This window comes from Asparagus officinalis, chromosome 4 (genome assembly GCF_001876935.1).
Source record: "Asparagus officinalis chromosome 4, Aspof.V1, whole genome shotgun sequence".
NCBI lineage: Eukaryota > Viridiplantae > Streptophyta > Magnoliopsida > Asparagales > Asparagaceae > Asparagus > Asparagus officinalis.
In genome coordinates, this window is record NC_033797.1 from 58,752,215 (window position 1) to 58,760,221 (window position 8,007).

The following is an 8,007-nucleotide window of genomic DNA, read 5'->3' on the forward strand; positions in this document are numbered from 1 at the left end:
GATACGGATCCGGATATTTCACTACAAAATCATATATGTAATCATATCCTATCGGTTATAGATTTCAATAATCGTATACATATCCTAATGGATACGGTTATGGGTATTTTCTCAGATACGGATACGATTTAGCACCCCTACATCTATCTCACTTCAAGTGAGAGGGGTTTTATTTGAATAAAACACCAACAACTCTAGATCTAATCTAAAGCGAAATTCAAAGGCCCTCATTGTTCCACATCACTACCAGGTAAACTTAAGTTACTCGGTCCGAAATTCCTCCATTTATATATAGGACATTGGTACGAAGCATAAATTTTGTGTTTGAGAGTGAGATGTCTTATTCTCATCCACTATCCAACTCATATAAATATGGTCTTCATTTGAATGAGTGGATGTAAATGAACCACCTCACTACCAAACACAAAAACTTATGTTTGGTACTAAGTTCCTTCAGATTGCTCATATGTATACTAGATAGAATGCACATGCATTACACGTGGTCAGCTATTTGTGTTGTCGTTATTTTATTATTTTAAATCTTTCCTATGACTCAGTTGGGAAATTGTTTATGGTATGGGTTTGGGTTTGGGTTTATGTATGGAAAGCCTTTTTGTTCCATCAAAAGAAATACACTAACTTCTGATAAGCTTTTTTTAAACAAATTATCATTTTCACATTTATTTTCAAAACTTGAACTCTGGACAATCTAAATTTAATTGGGAGTTGCTTTAAATTAACAAATTTGATTAAATTGTTTTATAAAATTATCTTTAGAGTCTTAATTACTATATCTTTGATGGGTCACAGTAATTGAATAGATAAGTATTTAGCCAATTTATGACTTTCTTAGACGTATTAATTAGGATAGGATAATAATATGAAATCCAAAATAATTAAGGGTAATAGTGACCATAGAGAGATTTGTCCAAACTCACACTTTTAAAAGGGGTATTATATATGTTTTATGCACGTGCAATGCATGTGGTTAAATATCATGATTAAATATTTTTAATTTATTTCCTTACTAAAATTGTTCCTTGGTTCCACTTTGATCGTTTTTGCTCACTTATGCCTTTAAATTTTAGCATTGTGGTTATTTATTTTATTTGATGTTTGTTTGAATGGGTTCACCAAATTTAATTTTTTTTATGTTGATAATTAAATTAATAGGAAACGAATGTAATCTAAAGCCAATTTGAATTTTCATGTGATTTGGACCGACATGAAACCAAACTTGAAAGTATAATGTTGTAAAAGTGAAAAACACTTTAAAAAAGTAGTGTTATAAAAGAAAGATGAATAATTAAAGCTAAAAGAGGCAAGATGATTAGTTAAAAGTGGGCTAAAATGAAACTAAAGAGAACATGAAGTTTGTTGCTAATTAATTGATAGAGTTCAGAAAAAACCATTGACTAAAGGTTAATGCTAACTCTAATATATTTTATATGATAAAAGCATCCACATAACCATATAAAAATATTTAAAAGAGTTCATGAAAATCCTTTCTAAAGATTCCTGATTTTACTCAAAAAATTAAGGTATTCTATAAAATATTCAAAAAATAAATCTTTTATTCTTTCTGTTTTTTTTTATTGAGTTAAGATCAATCCTTCTCCACATTTATCTTTTTCCTGATCAATTTTAGAGTTGTGTCTTCATCATTTATATTGATTGTGACATCAGGCTGGAGTTGGATTTCTTGTGTAATTGTTTTTCCCTGAGCTCGTTCATGTTTTGTCTTCTTGTCTTACTTCACAAAGAAGTTGAATGCATTTTTGATGTTCAACAAAAATTCTACAAATACAGACTTTGATTATTTTTGTGTTTCAATGAGACTAAATGTTAATTTCATATATATGAAAATTTTATGTTTCTAATTTATTTTTTAAAAAAGATTAGGAGTTACCTCTTTTTTCTCTGCAATGAATTTTTCTGGTGTACATCCAATAAGAGTTTCTGTCACGTTAAATAATATTACTTTTACTCTATCTATGTCATTTTCCACAATGATCTAAACTAAATATCTGTATTTTTCATTATCAAATTGGCTTAGATTATAATGTTAATATTTAATTTTGATATGTTTATTTCATGAAGAAGGGGTATTACTCAACATTGGTACTACTTTATTAGTAATTCTGTGATATTTATCATTTGGACATTCTTATTAACATCTCTATCCAGTCTTCTTGTTGTAGCCTTTGCAAGATAGAACCACGACTCAACTTTATTGTAAATAGTAGTTATCTTTACATTATAGGTCCAATAACGTGTCCATATATTGGTAGAGTATTTTTAAGTTTAATTGTGAAAATTTTAGAGTAGGTCTTATAAGATCATACCTCTTTGATATTGTGATTAATATTGCATATATCAATAGTTTAAATTTGTATTGTATTTGTAAAGAGCATTGATGGATATGCTTAAAAATTAGCAGCTTGTTCTGAATAAGCCATGCATATTAGCTTTAAAGTGTAATATTTTTTCTTTATTTTGTTATATGTATGTTTGCTTGGTTTATGTATCATTCTTTTAGTTCTTCAATAAGTTGTATCTTTGTGTTGGTATATATTGTTAACACAATTTACGATAATATGCATATTTGCCCTATAAATTTGAGACAGATGTAATGTGAATTTTATGTTTAGTGACCTTTAATAAAAAATTTAGTAGTAAAATATGTTACCTTAATATTTAAAGATCTTGAAATATAACAGTGCTATTATGTACTTATCTTTGATCGTGTCTTTAAAAACTAATCCTTTACTGGTAGTCATATCTCCAAATAATTTTCTTGCAGAGTCATACCACATATAGGAAAAAGAAAAATATCAATTTTAAGCTATTATAACTAATTATCATGTATATACCTTTTGTCCATTATGTTAGGGTTCTGGTTTTGAACCTACACTCTTGTTTTGTTTTGATGATTTTACAAACAATTTATAACTAATTTTGTTTCCTAGTGATTGTGTCTTATTATAGGTTTATATCAGAGTTAAAGATCCAGATCAGCCATGTTTACAATCATTTAGGTATTATTGTATATATTGTGTGTTATTTTCTAAGCTCAATATATACTTATACACATAAAGTTGTTTCATTTCATGAAAACAATGTGGCTTTGGCTTAACATCATGTTTACATTGTATATTGTTTTACAAAAGTTTTGCAATACACTTCTTTATTAAAATCAAATGTATATGTTTACATATTTACACATATATGCACATTTGCTAAAACGATGATCTTTTACAAATGGCAAATGTAATTTCCAAAATTTCTTCACAAATATGTTTAATATCATGGTTATAAACTATTCCCAAAGTTTTACATTTTTTAGTATTTATTTGATATTTTTTAACAAGGTTCAAAGTTAAAATTTTATGTTTACATGTTTATGAGTTGACTCATGAACAATATTGAGTCGACTCATAAACTGCTACGTAGTTTACAATTTGTTTCTGATGAGTTGACTCACAAACATCATGAGTCGACCCATCAGGTTGAGTCGACTCATGCCTGTCATAAGTCGACTCACAAACTGTGCTGAAAAATAAGTTTTGTTTCTGCTAAGTCAACTCATGATCTTATGAGCTGACCCATGGTTTATGAGTCGACTCATGAATTTTATGAGTCGACCCATAAGTTAGTTTTTAGCCTGTAACGGCTACTTATGAGTCGACTCATGAACAGTACTGAGTCGACTTCATGAGTCGACTCATAACACTGTAACGGCTACTTTCAGTTTTTGTCTTCTTCTGGCTTTTTAGTCTTTTTACTTGGGTTCTTACTAATATTTTGGGTTGTTATAAATACCCCAGTGCATTAAACATTTTGACCAACCAAGATATTTATTTAATTAAGCTTATAAGTGTTTAAGAGGTGTTTAAAGCCTTGTTTCAAGTTTTGTTTCAAAAGAGTGTTTAAAGCCTTGTTTCAAGTTTTGTTTCAAAAGAGAAGTTTTACACAAAGAAGAAGCTTTCAATTTTAATTGAGGAATTCATCCTCATCATCATTTCTTCAGTTCTTTGTGTTTGTAGAGAAGTTTTTCTAAACTCTTTTATATAGCTTATTGATTATCAATTTTATATTCATATCTTGCTATATTAAATTAAGTTAGAGTTTCATTGTTCTCATTTATCACACACACCCTTATTGAGCTTAGATTATTTCATACAATATATTAGTGGGTATTGGTGTGTGAATTAGTGAGAGTGAGCTTCATTGTGTTCTCATTCATTATAGAGAACAAAACATTGTATTTGAACTTATATTGTGAGTATCACTTGTAATACACTTGTACACCGAGAGAAGTGTGTGGTGAGAGACGGGGTCGAATCCAAGAGGAGTAGTGTCGGTTGACGAACCTAAGGAGAGGTTGTATTCGAGCACTTGAGGAGGAGGACACGGACTAGAGACCAACACTTAGTGTGTATAGTGTGATTGTATAGTGATTGATTGTGAGAGTTTTCGGTGAGCTTGAAAACCGAGTGTGTAGAAGTTTTGGCTTCCAAACCGGGTTGTGATAGTGAAGATCTCCTCGAGGTGAGGAGCGGGGACGTAGGTCGTGGGGACCGAACCTCGTGAACATATTGTGTGTTTGTGTTTGCTTGGCGTTCATCTTTATTTGTGCTCACATCATATATCGCTTTCATCTCTTTATTGTGTCACATTTGTTTACACTTGTGTTTATATATCCTTGCATATATTTCACCATATAGGATATATCTCTTTGTTCATATTACATATTCTTGTTCATAACATATTGTATATCTATCTTACAAGAATAATTTATTAATGGATTAGATTAGCATAAGACCCTAATCACCCCCCTAGGATCTAACAATTGGTATCAGAGCTTGGTGCTATTTGATTTGAGGTCTAATCACCTTGAGTTAAAGATCCAAGTTATCTTTTGTGCTAATCTTGTTTTGATTTTATTTGTATCTTGCTTTCACATATATATCATGAATATGGATGCATTTCGTTTAGGCTATGATCCAGATGTTGCTCCTAGAATAGATAATTTCCCCTATGACCAATGGTGTTCTAAATTTAAAATATTTGTTACATCTAGACAATTCGATTTATGGGAAGTTATTGAAGATGCTTATATTGTACCCACTTCGGAAAAATCCAAGTGGAGTAAAAATGATAAAAGAATATTTAATATGAACAAGCTTTTGTTGGAATATTTGCTTAGTACTTTTCACTCATCCTTTTCTAACAAATTTGTTCATTTTGATAGTGCTTACAATTTATAGAAATTTATAGAAGCACATCAAGGGGACTTGGAGGCGATCCGACAAGCTTTGGAGGCTTCCTCTTCAAGTTCCATTGGAGCATCATGCACACGACCACTAGGTGATAGCTCTAGTGAGGTACGCGAGCTCGACAACGATGATGATATTACTTTTGATGAGCTTGCGCATGAATTTGAAAGATTATTCAATAGTTATATTGAATTGAAAAGTAAGCATGATAATATAAAACCCTCTCATGAAACACTAGTTACTAAGTTTGATCTCATTGCAAATAAAAATATAAATCTTAAAGAATGCAATGAAAATTTGAGATTAGAAAATTCTAAATTGCTTCATGAAAAATATGATGCCATGTTAGAAGTAGAGATTAGTAAAAATAAATTAAACTCTATGGTAAACGATTATGTTTATCCTACTTCTAGTAGCAATGCTTGTATGCACAATGATGAGTTGAATCAAATGAAAAAACGCATATCGACCTTAGATTCAACACTAAATACTTATATTACGAATAACAAAAAGCTTATGGACATATGTGCAAAGTACCATGTTAATTCTTCTAAGAAACCTACACACTATGCACACATGTATGATAAAATTCACAAATATTCTATTTGCGGTCTTAAAGGTCATATAGCCAAATTTTATCATAATGCACAAAAGCTTCACAAGCTCATTCATGATTGTGCATCCCATCAAGCTTCTTCATCTCATACACATGTACACACACATAATGTAAATCATAAACATGCTCATGTGTACAAATGTGATTTTTGTGATCGTTTGGGTCATTTGACCAAATTTTGTTTTGATCTAAAGAAGGTTTCTCATTTGTAAAATAATTTCAAAGATAAACCTAATGATTTTCGTGCACCTTATGTTGGTCAACACATACCATTTAGACCATTTCATTGCACTCGTTATAATAAAAAAGGTCATGTATACGAATTTTGTTTTGACCGTATCCGTGCACCATACACGCCCAAATGGGTTCATAACCCAAGAGCCTTGATCTTAAATGATAGGGGTCATGTCCCTAACCCTATTGGTATCAAAAATATTTGGGTACCAAAATGTGCTTAATTTCCAATTCTTAAGAAATTTTTGTTTTTGATTTGTTGCTTTTGTTTTTGACTTAACTTTTCATATTTAAATAAACATTTAAAGCTTTTTTTAAGATCTATGTGTAGATTTTTATGACTCAAAATTCTTGTCAAAACATTTCATTGTTAAAACTTTTTCAAGTACAAAAGTCTTATTTCAGAATTTTTGTAAAATCTTGGGATCTAATCTTAAGTCGACTTAGGGTCGACTCACATCCCTTAGTCGACTGCAAGTCGACCTTTGGGTGACTGTTTTCAGGGTATCTGATTCTTTTTGTTTTTGGATTTGAGATGATTTTAGACTCGACCCGTTTGTCTGCCTTAATCCTGAGCCTACACTTATCATTTGACCAAATCTGGACCGTTGATCTCTTTCTTTCATCTTTCCTCCAGCCGGTTCTTCCTTCCCAGTCGACCTTCATCTCCAGCCGACTCATCATCGTCAGTCGACCGTTCCTCTCCAGCAATCATCATCTGCACTCGGTCTTCCTCGTGCCTACATCTCTACTCTGTTCGGTATAACCCCTTTCCCTTCTCATTTACTTTTCTAGGGTTTCATTTCTATCAATGGCCAGTGCTTCAACCAAACGTCCTAGAACTTCCAAAGGTAAAGCCCCTCTTTCTCGTGATGGTGCATCTTCACCTCTAGAGCGTAGCAATGCACATTACGAACAATATCTAAATAGCACTACCTTAATTGAAAAATATCATGCTCTTTGTCAGTTAAAATTGTTCCCTGGTAGATATGTTAAATTCGATGACTTTGGTCATTTTTCTCTGGAACAATTTTTCTCTGCTGCTAAACTCACTGATTTAGTCTCTAGTCAGCACTCTGAAAAACTTTATCCCCATCTTGTGCGTGTGTTTTATGCAAATCTTGTACCATTTGCTCCTGAGAATAGACCCCATTTTATCACTTCCTGTGTCAAAAATCACCATATTCGTTTCACAGCTGACCGTCTATCTGAGATCACTGGCATCCCTCGAGGTGACACCTTTCTTGATGATGTTTCGTATGATAATCTAGGTGTTGAAACCCTTATGACTCTTCCTGGCAAAAGTCTTCCATTAGATGCTAAAAATGTGTCTAACTTGGCTACCATTGTTGGACGTATCATCTCTTATAATTTAATTCCAAAATCTGGGGGATATAGTCACTATTCACAAGATCTCACTAGGGATATCTATGCCATTCTGGGAAATGTTGATGTTAAATGGGGACATGTTATGTTTGATATCATTGCTTCTGGTCCCTCCACTTTTATTCCCTTTGGTGGTCTTCTTACAAAAATTTTCAAATATTTTAATGTTGACCTATCTGATGAGACTCATTTTGAAATCCGATCTCTTTTTGATATTACTGCTCTTCATCAGATGAAAATTCATGCCACATTAATGGCAATGAAGGATCATTCTGCTCGTAGGCCCTCTCCTGAATCTCCTATACATGAACCTCCTTATGAGCATTATCATTCCTCCTCAGATTCATCTGAACCAAGCCATATAGAAGATCTTTCCACTCTGATGACTGAATATTACTATAGTGACCAAGTGAGATTTCAGAGGATTGAAGACAGTGAACTTGATATTAGCATGAGACTTGGAGAGGTTGAAAAGACCCAGGTGGAATTAAG